This window comes from Salmo salar, chromosome 18 (assembly GCF_965601325.2).
Source record: "Salmo salar chromosome 18, fSalSal1, whole genome shotgun sequence".
NCBI classification, from domain to species: Eukaryota; Metazoa; Chordata; class Actinopteri; order Salmoniformes; family Salmonidae; genus Salmo; species Salmo salar.
This window is the reverse complement of record NC_138308.1, coordinates 70,491,058-70,512,488: the sequence shown is the minus strand read 5'-3', so window position 1 is coordinate 70,512,488 and position 21,431 is coordinate 70,491,058. Positions and strand designations below refer to the sequence as shown.

Sequence of the window (21,431 nt, the reverse complement as noted above, 5' to 3'; positions counted from 1 at the left end):
CTGTATGACACGTCAACATATCTGGGACATATCTGACAGGCACCCAACCATGTCATTACCTAATCAGTGTTGCATTTTATCATATGAAAAAAATATCAAGCCCATCCGTCGCCTGCATAAACACTGCCATTATCTGAGTAAATAATTATTTGCCTGCATTTCCAAAATGCTGATTACAACCACCCCCCATTGTGTGTAAATCGGAGAGAGCGAGAGAGAGAACTCATCAAATATGGATGAAATGGCTGCTGATGCTCTTGATCATAGCCCTTAATTAGCCGACAGTCAATGTTGAACTTAGCCAGAGATAGAGGGAGAGAGAGAGAGGCAGTGGGAAAGAGAAAGAGGGAGGGAGAAAGAAAGAAGGAAAAGGGACACCTAATAGCCTGAGAGATGGCAAGGAAGAGGACATGATGACTGTACTTTAACTACTCTGGCTCTCCTATTTGAATCCATTGCTCTGTGTGACTCAGGCTGTGTATTGAGAAGGTGAGAGTGTAACCAGTAATGGGTGACCGACGGCTAGCTTTAAGTGGGTAATACATGGGCATTATCTACATTATAATCACTGAGAAATAATGAATATGCTAATGGTTCTGCATACTGTACAGGTTGGGGTTCTGGTCAGACAAATGTAGTTGTACACTCTAAGAACGTTAAAGGGTTATTTGGCTACACAAACAGGCCAACATGGGATATTAAATTACTCAACTCTAAAACTTAGCATGCGGGAGACAGCCAAACAATGGAAAGCTACGTCTGAACCGGGGTTCAAAAAGCCTGGTGTTAACTTTGTACTACTGTATCTTACGTTAAAGAGACTTGCAAAGTCAGTAACCCTTGATTCTTCTTTGATCTCTCCTCATCAAAGGAAGCCTCAAGGTCAGAGAGAGGCTACATGAGCAAGAGGTGGGGAAGTCAGAGAAACAGTATTAGCTCTGAATTATACTGTGGGAAGATGTGTCATCTCAATGCTGATACAGTAGAGGATATTGGGTATACTGGACATTCAGCAGAACTGCCTGGCTGGCCACTTAGCTATGCCTTTACATGAAACATTCACAGATAGAGAAAGAGAGGGGTGTAATAATATCTCATACAACGCGCAATACTTCAGAATGCTGTCACATGTTCAGTTCTTTTTTTGCAGAACAAAAAGGACTTGGTTTTGAATATCTTGCTGAAAATGACCTAAATTGTTCATCAGAGCACAACACCCCCCCCAACCCCCCCCCACCCCCCCCCCCCCCCCCATTGTGAGCGTATGGAAAAGCTGATCTGGTGGTGACACACACACACACACACACACACAAATCTACCTGATTACTAAGCAGGAATAACTAATGCTCATTGAGTGAATGTGCTAGTATTTCTTTTAAAAGCCATTACGTAAGGTAATGAAGTCAGGCACTCTAGGGGCTGGTTGTTCACCGCCGGATTACTGTTTACTCCACAATAAAGGTTTGCTGAGATTTGGGCCTTATTAAAAACCCACTAGTTATTCAGGGGAGGAAGTAGATGAAAAGTGGGGGGGACGATAACTCACAGTGAGTCGATAGATGAACTAATTTAGCAAAAATGGTTTCGTAATATGGATGGCTACCTAATTAGTAATGGGTCCAGTTGCACCGAATAAACCCCAATTTCAAACTTTATCCTTAATAAGGGATTTGAACAGCAGAGAATCACGCATGAGTATTTTGTATATTTTTCCAAACACTTGTGTTCTCTGCAAGTGCTGCCTATCTGCCACATCGTCTTACACATTACACATAACGCTGTGTGTCTTTGGGTATCGTTATGTTCAGCTCACTGTCTTTCTCACTGTGTTCTACATTCATAACCAGGGGCTGAAATCTTCAAGTAACAACGCTGAGTCATTGAGACATAATGTCAGTGGGAAGAGAACTGAACCACTAACTCGGAGTTAGGTTCTTCTTCCCTGTGTAGCTCAAAGGTTAGAAGGCAGGTAGGCTGTCATAGGGGACACCCACAGGGTGTGATGTTTTAGCATGGCAGCCACGTCTGGCAACTTTGACAACTAATTTGCCCTAACATTTTAACGAAAAGGTCAGACAATCTTCTCCCCAGGATCATGAATAGTGGATAGGGCTCAGAAAGGTTTGGAGAACCACTGAATAAGGCAGGTGTAAGAGGTTTTTCATTCACTGCTAGGGTTGTAGGAGCGGAGGGAACACTTGTCAATGTCCAGTTGGGACATCCGCAGAATCTCTCTAAATCAATGATGTTTCAACCCAGTGTCTTCAGAAAATGCTATTTTCTCAGAGAAATGTAGGAAAGAAACTTGTAGAATAATCTTCTGTCAAACCCAGGTAAGAGTAGCATAATTGTCTTTTTCTGGATAATTGTAGGCTAAACAACTGCAACAGAATGTGTTTGTTTGTTTGTGCCTTCATTTAGCGACAACAGACTTTACTTGATGCGTCCCTTTTGTTCGTATAATATCATTGATAATTGAGAACATGGTTGCTGTGGGAGAAGCTACAGTGTTCTGCTCTGAGAAGTGTAGCTTGCCACCCATTTGTCATGAGGACCTGGACAGAATGTGGGGGATAGCCCCTAGACACACAGATTCCAATAGCACCAGGAGTCAACCATAGTTAACTGATCAAAAGAAGGGCCTAAGGTTCTTGAAAAAAATCTAGTGAGTATATTTTAGCACTTAAAATCACTCCGATGAAATATCAAAAATAGAGCGCAAAAAATGCTCTACAAATTGAAAGACAACCACATTCCCACTCAACAATCGTTACCCGCACACGTCCAGTGTCCATGTTGAGAAGCCTTGATAGGGTTAGAGAGTCTTGACGCCTGTAGCTTCTCGATGAACTTACTCAGGAGACTGAGTACTGTATCTCCACATCCAAAACATCCAATGCCCAGCAGGCTCTCTGCCTAGATGGACGTATGTGTGACATGCACTTGTTAAATTAAAGCCATGGGAGAGAGCCCTAACCAGTTTATTATCTTCTGCCTGGACGACATTGATCAAGCCGTCGAGGTCGACTGTTCACAGTGTGGCGTGACAGCTTAATCAGCTCCCTACACAACTCCCCACTACACACTTCTGTGTTCCACACAACATTCTATAGCATTCTATAGGGTCGTAAGCATTTTTCCACCACACATCAGCAGAAAGAGGGCCAAACAAGGGAAGTGGGGTTCTGAGTTGAGTTATCTGAGATTCACTGGTCTTCTATCAGGTCCAGAAAACAACCAGTTGGTTTAATGCTTGTTTTAGACTTCCTTGTAAGACAAACTCCATGGAGAAAATATTAAAAGGCCAGACACACTGAGATACTACGTGGCATTTCCATTTTGATTCAATGCCGAAGGAGGAAGTCATCAACCAATCAATTCTATGGGAAATCCACAGCATGAGATTCAATTGGTGCATGGAATAACAATTATATAGCAACAGGAAATGTTTCTGAGCCTACCAATCCAACATTTCTAGTACGGTCAAAGTAATGACAGTTATATCACAATCTGGCATATCGCACGCACGCACGTACACAAGTAGACACGGACAGGGAAAAAGCGGTTAGAGGTAATGGTATTAGCTTAGCCCAAGTTTAACACTCATTAACACTGAATCCCAGTGAAATATCTAGGCCATGTGTGATGCCAGAGAAAACAGCCAGCCAGGCTGTAGGTTTGATGTGTTGGATCTATTTATCTGCCTCTTACTCGCCACCCCCTGCCACCCCGTCTCCCCATCTCCCCCTTCCACCCCATCTCCCTCTGCTACCCCGTCTCCCCCCGCCACCCTCTGCTACCCCGTCTCCCCCCGCCACCCTCTGCTACCCCGTCTCCCCCTTCCACCCCATCTCCCTCTGCTACCCCGTCTCCCCATCTCCCTCTACTACCCCGTCTCCCTCTGCTACCCGGTCTCCCCCCGCCACCCTCTTCTACCCCGTCTCCCCATCTCCCCATCTCCCCCTTCCACCCCATCTCCCTCTGCTATCCCGTCTCCCCCCGCCACCCTCTGCTACCCCGTCTCCCCATCTCCCTCTGCTACCCCGTCTCCCCATCTCCCTCTGTTACCCCGTCTCCCCCGCAACCCTCTGCCACCCCGTCTCCCCATCTCCCCCATCTCCCTCTTTAACCCCATCTCCCCATCTCCCTCTACCACCCCGTCTCCCCCCGCCACCCCCTGACACCAAGTCTCCCCATCTCCCCCTTCCACCCCATCTCCCTCTACTACCCCGTCTCCCCCCGCCACCCCCTGACACCAAGTCTCCCCATCTCCCCCTTCCACCCCATCTCCCTCTGCTACCCCGTCTCCCCCCGCCACCCTCTGCCACCCCGTCTCCCCATCTCCCCCTTCCACCCCATCTCCCTCTGCTACCCGTCTCCCCATCTCCCTCTGCTACCCCGTCTCCCCCCGCCACCCTCTTCTACCCCGTCTCCCCATCTCCCCCTTCCACCCCATCTCCCTCTCCTACCCCGTCTCCCCCCGCCACCCTCTGCCACCCTGTCTCCCCATCTCCCCCTTCCTCCCCATCTCCCTCTTCTACCCCGTCTCCCCATCTCTCTCTCCTACCCCGTCTCCCCCCGCAACCCTCTGCTACCCCGTCTCCCCATCTCCCCCTTCCACCCCATCTCCTGCTGCTACCCCGTCTCCCCATCTCCATCTCCTACCCCGTCTCCCCCCGCAACCCTCTGCTACCCCGTCTCCCCATCTCCCTCTTCTACCCCGTCTCCCCCCGCCACCCTCTCCTACCCCGTCTCCCTCTGCTACCCCGTCTCCCCCCGCCACCCTCTTCTACCCCGTCTCCCCATATCCCCCTTCCACCCCATCTCCCTCTGCTACCCCGTCTCCCCCCGCCACCCTCTTCTACCCCGTCTCCCCATCTCCCCCTTCCACCCCGACACTAAGTCTCCCCATCTCCCCCTTCCACCCCATCTCCCTCTGCTACCCCGTCTCCCCCGCCACCCTCTTCTACCCCGTCTCCCCATCTCCCCCTTCCACCCCATCTCCCTCTGCTACCCCGTCTCCCCCCGCCACCCTCTGCTACCCCGTCTCCCCCCGCCACCCTCTGCTACCCCGTCTCCCCATCTCCCCCTTCCACCCCATCTCCCCCTGTCCCCGTCTCCCCATATCCCCCTTCCACCCCATCTCCCTCTGCTACCCCGTCTCCCCATCTCCCCCTTCCACCCCATCTCCCTCTGCTACCCCGTCTCCCCCCGCCACCCTCTGCCACCCCGTCTCCCCCCGCCACCCTCTGCCACCCCGTCTCCCCATCTCCCCATCTCCCTCTGCTACCCCGTCTCCCCCCACCACCCACTGCTACCCCGTCTCCCCCTTCCACCCCATCTCCCTCTCCTACCCCGTCTCCCCCCGCCACCCTCTGCCACCCCGTCTCCCCATCTCCCCCTTCCACCCCATCTCCCTCTGCTACCCCGTCTCCCCATCTCCCTCTGCTACCCCGTCTCCCCATCTCCCTCTGCTACCCCGTCTCCCCCCGCCACCCTCTGCCACCCCGTCTCCCCATCTCCCCCTTCCACCCCATCTCCCTCTGCTACCCCGTCTCCCCATCTCCCTCTGCTACCCCGTCTCCCCCCGCCACCCCCTCTACCCCGTCTCCCCATCTCCCCCTTCCACCCCATCTCCCTCTCCTACCCCGTCTCCCCCCGCCACCCTCTGCCACCCCGTCTCCCCATCTCCCCCTTCCACCCCATCTCCCTCTGCTACCCTGTCTCCCCATCTCTCTCTCCTACCCCGTCTCCCCCCACAACCCTCTGCTACCCCGTCTCCCCATCTCCCCCTTCCACCCCATCTCCTGCTGCTACCCCGTCTCCCCCGCCACCCTCTGCTACCCCGTCCCCCCATCTCCCCATCTCCCTCTGCTACCCCGTCTCCCCATCTCCCTCTGCTACCCCGTCTCCCTCTGCTACCCCGTCTCCCCCCGCCACCCTCTGCCACCCTGTCTCCCCATCTCCCCCTTCCACCTCATCTCCCTCTGCTACCCCGTCTCCCCATCTCCCTCTGCTACCCCGTCTCCCCATCTCCCCCTTTTACCCCATCTCCCTCTGCTACCCCGTCTCCCCATCTCCCCCCGCCACCCCGTCTCCCCATCTCCCCCTTTCACACCGCCTCCCTCTGCTACCCCATCTCCCCCCGCCATTCTCTGCCAACCCGTCTCCCCATCTCCCTCTGCTACCCCGTCTCCCCATCTCCCTCTGCTACCCCGTCTCCCCATCTACCCCCGCCACCCCGTCTCCCCATCTCCCCCTTTCACCCCATCTCCCTCTGCTACCCCATCTCCCCCCGCCATTCTCTGCCAACCCGTCTCCCCATCTCCGTCTGCCACCCCGCCTCCCCCAGCCACCCGTCTCCCCCTGCCACCCCTGTCTATCTTTGTCTGTCTGTCTCTCTCTCCCTCCCTGTCTCCCCCATCTCCTTCTGTCTCCACCTCTTTTTTATTCTACATTATCACAGACCAAGCCCAGCCAAGTGCATACAACACACACAAACAGTGTGTTGCAGTGAGGTTCTAGAGATAATCTCCTTTTCCCCAGAAAAGCGCCCCTTAACGCCTTTGACAAGGAGAGAGATAAATAGCCAGGTGGTTAATGCTATGTGACAGCTGATGGATTTTTTTTATTTTTAAATGGTGTTTCCTATAAACAGTGATCTGAGCAGCAGACCAAAGTAAACCAAAGGGGAATGGAGGGCAGTCCTAGAAGGGGTCTGCGTCCCAAATATCATTCTATTCCCTATGGGCCTTTGTCAAAAGTAGTAGTGCACCACATAGGGAATAGGGTGCCATTTGGGACGCACACCAAACTGCTTTCTTTTTAAAGCCATGCAGATTTCCCCTCTGGTCCTCTGCATGGAGAGCGGCTATTTGCTTATTCATTCGATTAATTTACCCAATAGGGGGTAAGTGAGGAAGGTTCTTCAAAGCACCTCCATAAAGTCCCTGCTCACATTAACCCCTCATTATAGCAATACTGTCTATGACACCAGTCCATGTTGGAGGGAGGGCATTGACAGTGGTGGGTCATATGTGGGTTGTCAGATGAAAGGGAGACTGTCGCTATTTGTTCGCTTTAGGCAGAATTGAGTCGTGTATCTACAGGAGGCAGTGGTGGAAAAAGTTCAAGTAAAGATAGCAAATAAGTAAAAATTCCAGTCACCCAGTAAAATACTTTGAGTGAAAGTCTAAAAGTATTTGTTTTTACATTTACTTAAGTACAAAAAGTAAATGCAATTTCTAATATATACTTAAGTATCAAAAGTAAAAGGATGAATCATTTCAAACCAGACAGATAGCACGGGGCACACTAACACTCAGTATTAATTTGCAAACAAAGCATTTGTGTTTAGTGAGTCTGCCAGACCAGAGTCAGTAGGGAAGACCAGGGATGTTCTTTTGATAAGTGCGTGAATTGGACAATTTTCCTGTCCTGCTAAGCATTCAAAATGTAATGATTGCTTTTGGGTGTCAGGGAAAATGTACTGAGTAAAACGTACATTATTTTCTTTATCAATGTAGAGAAATAAAATTAAAAGTAGTCAAAAATATAAATACTAAAGTAAAGTACAGATACCCCCAAAAAGTATTTTTACTTAAGTACTATACTTTACACCACCAGCAGGAGGGTACGTCTCTGCAGGTGGGTGCACCCACTGCATCAGGTAAAGTCTTTCCTCCCAGCATTTCTATGACTGCATTCACACATGAATTTAGAACTCCTATGCAACAACAAAAAAATTATAAAATACATATCTGTCAAATCTGCATCAATCAGATTCTACAGATGTAGGATCTTAATTTGATCACTCTTTTGTTCCTGAACAAGAAATGCAAACTTGTAGTGTATTCAAGGTTTACAAAGGCTTCTAAAGTTTGTAATTTTCACTTTCAAATGTCAGATTTGATTTGCCCTAATGAAAACTGTATCAACCCCTACAAAGCATGTCCATTAATTATAATCCACATAGTAATTTGCATTTCCTGTTGATGCAGGATTATTTTCCTGCTGTAGCAAACTGCCTCAAATTCAGATCCTACATCTGTATAGTAACCATGCCGACAAGAACACTGGTAGCCATTTTACAACCAACACCATTTTCTTTCCAACACCAGAGACGAGGTCCCTTAAGGAATATTGAATCTGATCTGTGTTTAAGGTCACATCATATTGTATTTGCCCTGCACATTTTCTGGAAATGAATGAAGAGAAATTGAAGAGTCGGAGGAGGAGAAGAGAGGGAGGAAGGGGAGGAGAAGGCCAAATATCACAATCAACTGCCATAACCAGCAGGATCCCTGAAGAATATTCCCCCCTTTTACAACGGAGGGAGGGAGGCCCTGAATGGCGCCAAAAACGTTGACTCACTCAAGTGTTACTCTTTTTCCATTATGAAATGGAGGGATAGATGGGGGGAGATGAAAGAGAATAGCTTTATTCCCATTTCCTCCTCTGGTTCAGGCCCATTCATCTGGATGGCCTATTGATCTCCATTTTACCAGCCCATTTCCCTGAACGCCTGCGCCTGTGTTTCTCCGTTTCACTGCAGCCGCCCATACGTAACTGTGCCGCTAGCTAAATAAATGAGGAGAATATTGTACTGTGTGGGTATACAGCAAGCAATTCCAGTCCAGCATCTGGCCTGTATGACTAGGCTGAAAACAACCATCAACACCTTCCAAGGGAAAGGGCAAATAATGCTATTGCATTTCCTTAAATTGAATATTTACCCATTTCCTGTGTATTGCTATGCAGAAGCTAAGTGAAATTCTGAGAAGAACTCGGTTGTACTTAACATTCACAGAGTAGAAGAGCTCTTTCTCTCACTCTTATTTTGAGGCTGTATGAGGAGAGAGAGCGGACTTGATGGGCGCAGATACTGTAGACACACAGAAACCACACACATACAAACAATCATAGACTACACACCCCATATACCAGTGAAGGAGGAGAAGAACCAAACACCAGTGGCCCGGTAGAGAGGGGCCCATTTTACTTCCTTAACCTGTTGGGGCTAGGGGGCAGTATTTGCACGGCCGGATAAAAAATGTACCCGATTTAAACTGGTTACTAATCTTGCCCAGAAACGAGAATATGTATATAATTAGTAGATTTGGATAGAAAACACTCTAAAGTTTCTAAAACTGTTTGAATGGTGTCTGTGAGTATAACAGAACTCATATGGCAGGCAAAATCCTGAGAAGATTCCATACAGGAAGTGCCCTGTCTGACAATTTCTTGTCCTTCTGTTGCATTTCTATCGAAAATACAGCATCTCTGCTGTAACGTGACATTTTCTAAGGCTTCCATTGGCTCTCAGAAGGCGCCAGAAAGTGGAATGACGTGTCTCCTGTCTCTGGGCGAAGAACAGTAGGAGATTTTGTGAGTGGTCAGGCTGGGAACAGTGACACTGGAGATGCGCGTTCATGAGAATTCTGCATTTTTTCTTTCAGCCTTTGAATGAATACAACATCGCCCGGTTGGAATATTATCGCTATTTTACGAGGAAAATCGCATAAAAATTGATTTTAAACAGCGGTTGACATGCTTCGAAGTACGGTAATGGAATATTTAGAATTTCTTTGTCACGAAATGCGCTCACGCGTCACCCTTCGATACTGACCTGAACGCACAAACAAAATGGAGCTATTTCAATATAACTATGGATTATTTGGAACCAAAACAACATTTGTTGTTGAAGTAGAAGTCCTGGGAGTGCATTCTGACGAAGAACAGCAAAGGTAATCCAATTTTTCTTATAGTAAATCTGAGTTTGGTGAGGGCCAAACTTGGTGGGTGTCAAATTAGCTAGCCGTGATGGCCGGGCTATCTACTCAGAATATTGCAAAATGTGCTTTCGCCGAAAAGCTATTTTAAAATCTGACACCGCGATTGCACAAAGGAGTTCTGTATCTATAATTCTTTAAATAATTGTTATGTATTTTGTGAATGTTAATCATGAGTAATGTAGTAAATTCACTGGAAGTTTACGGTGGGTATGCTAGTTCTGAAAATCACATGCTAATGTAAAAAGCTGTTTTTTGATATAAATATGAACTTGATTGAACAAAACATGCATTATTGTATAACATAATGTCCTAGGAGTGTCATCTGATGAAGATCATCAAAGGTTAGTGCTGCATTTAGCTGTGGTTTTGGTTTTTGTGACATATATCCTTGCTTTGAAAATGGCTGTGTGATTATTTTTGGCAGGGTACTCTCCTGACATAATCTAATGTTTTGCTTTCGCTGTAAAGCCTTTTTGAAATCGGACAATGTGGTTAGATTAATGAGAGTCTTGTCTTTAAAATGGTGTAAAATAGTCATATGTTTGAGAAATTGAAGTTATAGCATTTATGAGGTATTTGTATTTCGCGCCATGCGATTCCACTGGCAAGCGTCCCACCTTGCCCAGACAGGTAAACACTGCCCTTTAGTGTGTAAGATATGGGTATTCTCTCTCTCTGTGTCGAGCCCAAGTGTAAACTCTCAAGGTGTCCCATGGCCTGGCAAAGGGATACCGGTCCATGGCATTTCACATTTTTCAAAAAGTACACAGGTAGCACACACACAAAGAGTGCTCACCTTTCCCACATTGGAAAGACCAGGGAAAAAGGGGACAATAAAGGAGTGTTTTCCTATATTTTAAAGACAAGAAATAAGAAAGGGGGCAAAAGAAACAGAAGAACAAGACATTAAGAAGTGGCAAGTCTTGACTGACTGAAGGCAGGCTGTCTTCTTTCGTCTTGAACCATGGACAGCCAAATCTGGTTATGGAAGTGACGTGACGAGGAGTGTCAGGCAGAAAATAGGAAAGTGTCAGCGCCCCTCAAAGCGCTTGCAAAATAGACGTGCACACGCCAAGCCACTCAAAATATGCTTTAAGGATTTGCCTCGCGCCTCGCCAGACAAAAGACGACCAATTTAGACCTGTCCTGTTGTGAAGACTGCGTCACCCTCTTAAGAGCACAGACACCCTTTTGATGACTACATTTCAATGGAGTTGCACAAGAACATAAAAGCATAGTTGTAGCGGCCTCTGATGCTTTATGTTCTACTTAATAGCTACACTGATTGCTTCTTTGATGATATTTTCAATCATTCAAAGACAGTAAAAGTACATATGAAATTGCACACTGAATTTTACCTCCTTAGAGAGAGTATATAATATCCCATGTTGGTTAGATGAGAGGATATTAGAGTGGGCGCCGGATAATGCACAGATCATTTTGATAGAGCAACGTAATTTCTGTGTGTGAACCGTGTTTGACAAGAACAGAGTTAAGTGAAAGTCCTTGTGTGACTTATTGAACTCTGATTTACTTGAATGAGTGTGTCATGGATGTTATGTGGGTATTGTTTGGACAATGTGCACCGTAGCTTAATCAAGACTTGTCAAGGCATTCATCTAAAAGATCATGGAGTTGTATTACGAACACTACCATTCACTATTATAAAGGGCTGAATACGACCTATATGATCATATTTCATACACTACCTGACCAAAAGTATGTGGACACCTGCTCGTCGAACATCTCATTCCAAAAATCATGGAAATTAATATGGAGTTTGTCCCCCCTTTGCTGCTGGAACAGCCTACACTCTTCTGTGAAGGCTTTCCACGAGATGACTTGCTACCATTCAGTCCTAAGAGCATTAGTGTTGTCGGGCACTGATGTTGGGCGATTAGGCCTGGCTCGCAGTGGGCGCTCCAATTCATCCCAAAGGTGTTCGATTGGGTTGAGGTCAGGGATCTGTGCATGCCAGTCAAGTTCTTCCACACCGATCTCGAAAACCATTTCTGTGTGGACCTTGCTTCTGTGCACGGGGGCATTGTCATGCTGAAACAGGAAAGGACCTTCATCAAATTGCTACAAAGTTGGAAGCACAGAATTGTCTAGAATATCATTGTATGCTGTAGCGTTAAGATTTCTCTTCACTGGAACTAAGGGGCTTAGCTCAAACCATGAAAAACAGCCACAGACCATTATTTTTCCTCCACCAGGCCATACCCTGCATTGTGGCAGGTAGCGTTCTCCTGGCATCCGTCAAACTCAGATTAGTCCGTGGGACTGCCAGATGGTAAAGCACGATTCATCACTCCAGAGAACGCGCTTTCACTACTCAAGAGTCCAATGGTAGCGGGCTTTACACCACTCTAGCCGACGATTGGCATTGCGCATGGTGATCTTAGGTTTGTCTGCGGCTGCTTGGCCATGGAAACCCATTTCCTGAAGCTCCCGACGAACAGTTCTTGTGCTGACGTTGCTTCCAGAGGCCGTTTGGAACTCTGTAGTGAGTGTTGCAACCAAGGACAGACAATTTTCACGCGCTACGTGCTTCAGCACTCAGTGGTCCCATTCAGTGAGCTTGTGTGGCCTACTATTTTCGCAGCTGAGCCGTTGTTGCTCCTAGACATTTCCACATCATAATAACAACACTTACAGCTGACCGGGGCAGCTCTAGAAGGGCATACATTTGATAAACTGACTTGTTGGAAAGGTGTCATCCTATGATGGTGCCACATTGAAAGTCACTGATCTCTTCATTAAGGCCATTCTACAGCTAATGTTTAGGGTCACATAGAAATGTCCTTGTTTTAAAAAGAAAAGCACATTTTCTGTCCATTAAAATAACATTAAATTGATCAGAAATACAGTGTAGACATTGTTAATGTTGTAAATGACTATTGTAGCTGGAAACAGCAGGTTTTTGGGGGGAATATCTACATAGGCGTACAGAGGCCCATTATCAGCGACCATCACTCCTGTGTTCCAATGGCACATTGTGTTAGCTAATCCAAGTCTATCATTTTAAAAGGCTAATTGATCATTAGAAAACCCTTTTGTAGTTATGTTAGCACAGCTGAAAATTGTTGTCCTGATTAAAGAAGCAGTTAAACTGGCCTTCTTTAGACTAGTTGAGTATCTGGAGCATCGGCATTTGTGGGTTCGATTACAGGCTCAAAATTGCCTGAAACAAAGACCTTTCTTCTGAAACTTGTCAGTCTATTCTTGTTCTGAGAAATGAAGGCTATTCCATGCGAGAAATTGCCAAGAAACTGAAGATCTCGTACAACGCTGTGTACTACTCCCTTCACAGAACAGCGCAAACTGGCTCTTACCAGAATAGAAAGAGGAGTGGGAGGCCTCGGTGCACAACTGAGCAAGAGGACAAGTACATTAGAGTGTCTAGTTTGAGAAACAGACGCCTCATAAGTTCTCAACTGGCAGCTGCATTAAATAGTACCCACATAACACCAGTCTCAACGTCAACAGTGAAAAGGCGACTCCGGAATACTGGCCTTGTAGGCAGAGCTCCTCTGTCCAGTTTCTGTGTTTGCCCATCTTAATCTTTTCTTTTTATTAGCCAGTCTGAGATATGGCTTTTTCTTTGCAACTCTGCCTAGAAGGCCATTTTGAGGCTATAATCGAACCTAAAAATGCTGATGCTCCAGATACTCAACTAGTCTAAACAAGGACATTTCTAAGTGACCCCAAACTTTTGAACGTTAGTATATATATATATATATATATATATATATATATATATATATATATATATATATATATATATATATATGTACTTAGGCCACATGTCATATTCCACATACCTAATATTGTATCTTAATTAATATGTACAGTTACAGCTCATGTTGAGCAGTGCTCCATCAAATAGATTACACACACACACTACATGACTGTAATAAAATCATTAACATTTTTGCATGTTGAGTTTATATTTTTGTTCAGTACATACATACATACATACATACATACATACATACATACATACATACATACATACATACATACATACATACCAGACTCTGACATTGCTCACTCTGATACTGCTCATTCTGCATGTTTTACTTTCTTAAAAACGTTTTGTATTATATGTGTACTGACTTGTATTGCTAGATGTTACTGCACTGTTGGAGCTAAATAACACAAGCGTTTCACCGCACATGCAGTAACATCCACAAATCTGTGTACGAGACCAATAAACTTTGATTTGATTTAGTCTCAGATTGAGAACCACCTCCTCTCCTCCCTCCTGTAGTGCTGTCTGCCCCGTCCAGATTGCCTCCTTCAACTCAATAAAGGAGAAATCCACATCCCCCTATAGAGGCGTCCCTCTTAAGCCTCTTAGCAACAACCGAAGAGTTTATCTGCTAGACCAGAGAGGGAGCGAAGGAGAGAGGGAGGTAGGGAGGAAAGAAAAGGAAAAGGCAACAAATTGAGAGAGCAAAATGTGAAGAAAGGGTAGGAATACAGATAGACGGAGAGGGGGGGACACTAGAAGATAAATGAAATAGGAACAGAGTGGAAAAGTCAGTGTGAGAGGAATAGAGGGAGAGAGAGAGAGAGAGAGATGGAGAAAAAAATGAGAAAGGAGGAGAGGATTACGGGTTTTGTATTCCTGACGGGGCATAAATTAAACGAGGGAAGACGGCAAAATGAAAGACAAAGCAATATCAACTCCAAATACCCAATAACCCTTGGTCCTCAGGGAGACACTTAAAGACCATGTGCATTTTCTCCCCTTTCACTTCAAAACCACCAAAACACGACAAATGATGCACGACAAATTTCCATTTGAATACACTCACGGGAGGGGAGACTTGGGGATTGGAACGAAACTCCTCCAAAAGCAGAGCCATTTCAAGCAAAGCATTTCCATTGTCTTAAATAGCTGGAAGTGTATGTAGAGGGAATAGCACAAATACTATTTGAGAACAGTTAGAATCACATAATTAACACCTTCAGGAAATCAAGGCAAATTGGAGAAAGATTGTGTTATACTCTATTCTTTAATTGAATTTCTAGGGTATTAATCACTTTGCTTCATTTAAATGTGTCACCTGCTTCCATTATCACTATTTGCAAGTGAACAAGATGAAGTGCCTGAGATAGATGTAGCCTATACTGTATTCCAATGATACTGACCCAACAGGCAGCCACACACATGACCGGCAGCCATCTTAGCACAGGGTGGGCATCCGTCTGAGTGGCAAGGCTGCTGGACCGAGAGCCAGTGAACCCAACTCCTATTCAACATCAACTGGATCCGGGGACCATGTACAATTCATGGACCTTGAACTGCCAAAGTCACAATTCATGGGCATCATAGAGTAGCGTTCAAGGTCACACACACACACACGTTGAAATGGTCACATTTGGAATTGCTGCTCACAAGTGGAATGCCAACTCCTCAGCCTTTTGACTGTGTTACCACAAAAGCAGAGAGTGTGTGTGTGTGCCTGTGTGACTGTGTGTGTGTGAAGGGGGAATTAGGCGCCTGTGAGAATGGGCATGGGTTTACTTTGCTCTTCCAGGACAACAGCACTGTTAATCTCAAGGCAGCATCTGGGGTAGTCGATGGAGGGTAAAGAGTAGCACATCAATGCCTCCTTCCAAAAGGCTCTGCAGCAATTCAGCAGTACAGCGGGACGCCATTCAGGTCTTATTCTCCTGCTCTTTTCCAAGGCAGAGGGAGAGATACTGTCTGTAAAAGGGTTTGTTGGCTTTAATTGTTTTCAAATCCTTCTGAATGAAAGCAGCCGGCGATATGATAATATAAGAAAACCAATATCATTGTAAGGAACAAAGGGAATGTGCCATAAACAAGATGAAAAAGATGTAAGCGTCTTGGTATGCTTTTCTGATTAGACAGAGTAGAAGAATGGTGGTGGTAATCATACTGGAACGTCATGTAGATACGGTACATGATACAGTATCATTATTTTACTGTTGTTTGAATCAACCGTTTTGAGATGCAGTCAATAGCACCCATAAAACCTCGAGCTATTTTTCCCATAGGGGATTTTAGAAACACTTAAAATAGGGGCTGTGTTTTGTGTAGGCTTACCCTAGCGTGGCGTTTTGATAACCGTGTAAATCTCTCTAGGTGACTTTTGTCAATATATTCACCTGTGTTTACTCCCCAGAAATGAAATGATAATTAGCTGCTAATGTAACTATCATATAGAACTACATATGCCATGAAGATAAAGGTAAGAATCTCTGGATTAACTATCTAATGTTAGCTAAATGTAGTAATGAATACATAGGCTACATTTCTTTAAACTGGCAATTCTGTGAACTGTTTTAGATTGACACAATACCTGTTTGAAAAGGTAGCAGCTAGAGACAATGTGCAGGAGTTTTATATGATGTCTACTTAGATGCTAATTAGCATTTTAGAATCTGAGGAAATAGAGCCTAATATATTGCCAAAGTCGCGTTGTCCTAGAGAGATTTATATGGTTATCAAAATGTCACGCCAGAAAAAGCCTACACGAAACACAGCCCTTATTTTAAGTGTTTCTAAAATCCCCTATTGGAAAAATGAATGGTGGAAAAACAATTGGAACCATTTCCCTGTTTGACCGCTAGGTTTTATGGGTATTATGACACCTCCACTGAGGGGCTCTATACCGTGTCATACTCATAAAGACATTCCTCTTTCTCTGTACTCCAAGCACTGAGATTAAATTTGTCATCTTTAGCTTTACACAATAAATACGTTACTGGATAGACAAAGCTTCAACTCATAGGTAACTTGGGCAAAAAAAGTTGGTATATAAATACATGTAAATAAATAATCTTGGACAAGACATCATTCTATGAAAATTTGAACAACACTAATATTCAAAAGTAGGTTAATGCCCTTCTGACATCAGTACCTTAATATTATCTTGTGTACTGTGTTTACGTCACTGTACCCTCACGGTAGACATATCTAGGAAACATTGGAGTTTCTGTCCAATTTTTTATATATTTTCTCTGCAATAAGTACAAAATCCATAATCTGGTTTGGATCATCCAGACTGATCTCCCATAAATACAGTACAGTCCCCACTCAACCTATAATCCCATATCTCCACCAAACATCAAACTCCTATTTTGTTGCTGGATTTTTTTTCTCCCAAAGCTTATAGATTAACTCTGGGCCTGGATGTCCCAGAAAATAAAATATCATTAGCTTTAATCAAATTGATTAAGATCAGATAGAGTATTGGGATCCGCTTGGCACGTTCCTTAGCTCCAAACAGATAACTGGGGAACTCGTTGAGACTGCATCCTAGCTGTGGATTTACTGTGATTCTGTATGATTTGAACGGTCTCTGTCTCAATGTGTGTTTGGCTTTGTCTGACAATGGGCATACTATGGCATGATGCTCAGAAAAAAACAACAGCGATATATAAAACAGAAATGTAAACGTATACGGTTTCTTTAGCGTTCAAATGAGAGCATGTCTGCTCTATATTACATGTTAATGGTCTTTCTGAGGTGAATACCGGTCCACTTGTAATGGCAGAGTAGTGGGTTTGATTCCCAGGAACACGCATACAGTACCAGTCAAAAGTTTGGACACACCTATTCATTACATATTTTTTTAAAGGTTTTTAAATCTTTTCTACGTTGTAGAATAATAGTGAAGACATCAAAACTATGAAATAACACATATGGAATCATGCTGGGTCATTGTCCTGTTGAAAAACAAATGATAGTCCCACTAAGCGCAAACCAGATGGGATAGCGTGATGCTGCAGAATACTGTGATAGCCATGCTGGTTAAGTGTGCCTTGAATTCTAAATAAATCACTGACAGTGTCACCAGCAAAGCAACCCCAAACCATAATACCTCCTCCTCCATGCATCACGGTGGGAACCACACATGCGGAGATCATCCGTTAACGTACTACGTGTCTCACAAAGACACGGCGGTTGGAACCAAACATTTCCAATTTGGACTAATCAGACCAAAGGACAGATTTCCACCAGTCTAAAGTCCATTGCTTGTGTTTCTTGGCCCAAGCAAGTCTCTTCTTCTTATTGGTGTCCTTTAGTAGTGGTTTCTTTGCAGCAAATCAACCATGAAGCCCTGATTCACACAGTCTCCTCTGAACAGTGTGTCTGTTACTTCAACTCTGTGAAGCATTTATTTTGGCTGCAATTTCTGAGGCTGGTAACTCTAATGAACTTTTCCTCTGCAGAAGAGGTAACTCTGGGTCTTCCTTTCCTGTGCCGGTCCTCATGAGTGCCAGTTTCATCATAGTGCTTGATGGTTTTTGCAACTGTACTTGAAGAAACTTAAAAGTTCTTGACATTTTCCGGATCGACTGACCTTCATGTCTTAAGGTAATGATGGACTGTCATTTCTCTTTGCTTACTTGAGCTTTTCTTGCCATAATATGGACGTTGTCTCACAAATTAACTTTTAACAAGGCACACCTGTTAATTGAAATGCATTCCAGGTGACTACCTCATGATCTGGTTGAGAGAATGCCAAGAGTGTGCAAGCTGTCATCAAGGCAAAGGGTGGCTACTTTGAAGAATCTCAAATATAAAATACATTTTGATTTGTTAAACACTTTTTTGACATCTACATGATTCCATGTGTTATTTCATAGTTGTGATGTCTTCACTATTATTCTACAATGTAGAAAATAGTAAAAATAAAGAAAAACCCTGGAATGAGTAGGTGTGTCCAAACTTTTGAATGGTACTGTACGTAAAATGTATACAGGCATGACTAAGTCGCTTCGGATAAAAGTGTCTGCTATATGACATATATATTACTGTGGGTGTTTAAGTGTATATATACAGAATTATTTCCGTAAGTGAGGTATTTCATCTGCCAAACCCAGGAAAAGGGGGGTTGTGGGGGTTGGCTTAGCAGTGAAAACGGGTCAGTGTACACCGCAGATCATCAATCGTTGCCCCCACTGTCTGCCAGAGCAGCTGACCAACCAACCAACAGGGTTCCAGGGGCACCTCGGTCCCCCGGAGTTTCAAGGTCTTCCTGTATCATCAATCTCCAGCAACCTTTGAATGCACAATCACTGTCACTAATTGGACCAAAGATAGTGGCGAACCACAGCCCTAAAAATAGGACAAGTCCTAGGAGCAAAGTGGATTCTGGCTTCCAGGCACGAATGAGACGATGAACCATTAGATATCTACCTAAAGTATCCGTGTCCTCCTCATACACAATACACGTCTCTGAGGGTACTTACAGTATTCACTTCTTAATTAAAACACCATGACTTGGGAAAACACAAATACCCATTACTTGGGGTCAGAGTTCAGACTTTAGAATTTTATTGTGTACCTTATTACTGCTATTTGACAAAGAAAACATTGGTAGCTCTGAACAAATAGACAAACCCGGAGCATTTTTTGGCATTAAAATCCCCACTGCTTGTGCAAATGCTTTGTAAACCCAGGGGTACCACAGCCACAAGCCTGCAGATTAGAATCGCCTTTATATTAGCCAAAAGCTTTGCATCTGGGACACACCTAGGACATCAGACAAGGGCAATTTTCACATTTAAATCGCCCAAAAGCATCCATAATAAAAAAGTAAGCCAATTATCCCTGGACCAATACAAAATCTGTAAAAAAAAAATGAAACAATTCTAAGGAGCATGTAGAATGACAAGACCAAATTTAAAATCCCTACCCTGTGGCATTGAATTCCTAGCTAGTCTCTTAGCTGTGAAAACGCGGGACTGCTGTTCGCTTAATCACTGAAGTGGGACTATACTGTCTCTGTTGGCTATGATGTCTGATGAATGTTAATGGATACCCATGCCCCCCATGGCCCTCTGGCTGGTTGGCTGGGCCCTCTGCTGCTCTCCTGATCCCTCTCTGAGACGCAGTTGTGGTGGGCAGAGCTCTGCCGTCCGCCCCCAGGGCCCTCGGGGAGCTGTGGTAGTCCCTCTGGGGCCGGGGCATGAAACAGACCGCCACACACCATCGCAGCATGGGTCAGCACTCTGCTCCTCCGCATCAAGATCACAGACACACAAACACACAGCGAGGGAGCTGTCCGCCCCCTTCCTAACCCCTTGCACGGTCAGAGAGCGGCCGCACTAGAATGAGGAGCCATCAGGGCGCATCAGCCGGGAACGTAGGAGCGAACGGTCGCAGTCCCTCGTTGTCCACCCCCACCGCCACCCTGACATTTTTCCATCAAGGGCTTCAGCGCTTCCGACATGTGACCCAGTCATCACGAGCGGTTGCCGCCACGCCAAGCAGGCTCGCACACACACGCACACACAGGAAGACAGGCTTGTGATCCTTGGATTTAAACGCAGCGGGAGAATGTCAGCATCAAACAGGGTCTGTTATACACCCCTGCTCACACTGTCTGCATATCAAACCCTGGTCACAATTCAAACAGAGTTCATGGGTTTGTCGGCAACAACGGAGAAAAGACAACCTGAAACATGCACTCATTCTCTCTGATTCCGAGATACAGCAGTGGTATTAAAACAACTGCAGAAACTCCAACTCATGTTTTGGGGAAAAACTTTGAGCGGGGTGTGTTTCCATAGCGATTCCCCTGTGAACTTACCACGGCCCGGGAGAGGGGTAATCCATCACGCAGCGTTCCTGATAGGGGGAAACACGGCACCTCCCTCCACCTCCACGTCCCCATCCCCGTCTCCCAAACCTCGCACTCAGCCCTCACCGCATGCGGCGAGTCACGGTCGGATTAGGCTGCCTAGAGTCAAACGCGTCTGGAACGCTGTGTCTGGGGAGCCATCGGTAAACGCTTTGCTGCACTACCTCTGTCTGACTGATCCGGTTTATGTTCATTTCACCCGGTACTGCTGAGGAAAAGACATGCAGGCCGAGACAGACAGGGAGCTAATGCTTATCTTCCTATACATATGTAGGATCTTGATTTGAACCAGCTTGCTACACCAGGAAAATAATCCTACAGCAACAGGAAATGTAAGTTATGTGGATAATAATGAATGGACATTTTTGAGGGGTAGAGAGATTTTTCCAATTTTACATTTGCATTTACATTGCAAAGTTGTCCTGCAGCAGGGTGATCAAAGTAATATCCTACATCTGTACGTTCAGCTGAGCTGTGAGCTAGCCTAGCAACAAGCTCCAGGGGATGATGTAGCCCCAAGGGGGCCTGACTGGCAGCCCTGGCTCTTACCCTCTCTCCCTCACTGGAGACGATAGTGGAGGGAGCTGGAGGGGAACTAGAAACCCTTCCACCTCAACGTCTCATTAGCACCTGATGATATTCATATAGCACTCTCACTCCCAGGTTCAATCACTCATCACTTTCGGAAGTGCCAACCATTTCACATATAAGAGTACAAACTACCTACCGAGAATCCATACGTATAGATAGATAAAATAAAATAATCAAACAAAGGAAGAAAAGAAGGTGTCTTCGAGAAGAATAGGAAGTATAATTGAGAGAAATCACAGCTTTGGTTCCATTTTTAAAGCAGAGTAATCTAGGCCCCCTGGAGTCACCATAACCGCAGTCCAACCACACTGACAATGCCCCTCCCAAGAAGGAGGCTACAACAGCATTGTAGAGCAACCAACGTTGGCATCCAACATGGACGCCAAAATCATAGAAGAAGCCATCTTAGGTCTGT

At 45.4% G+C, this 21,431-nt stretch overlaps 1 protein-coding gene across 7 annotated transcripts in view; it reads right to left on the bottom strand.

Annotated features, from left to right (window-relative positions):
• nrxn2b (neurexin 2b) overlaps positions 1 to 21,431 on the bottom strand; it is a 937,590-nt gene that overhangs the window by 742,424 nt on the left and 173,735 nt on the right. The window lies entirely within an intron of this gene.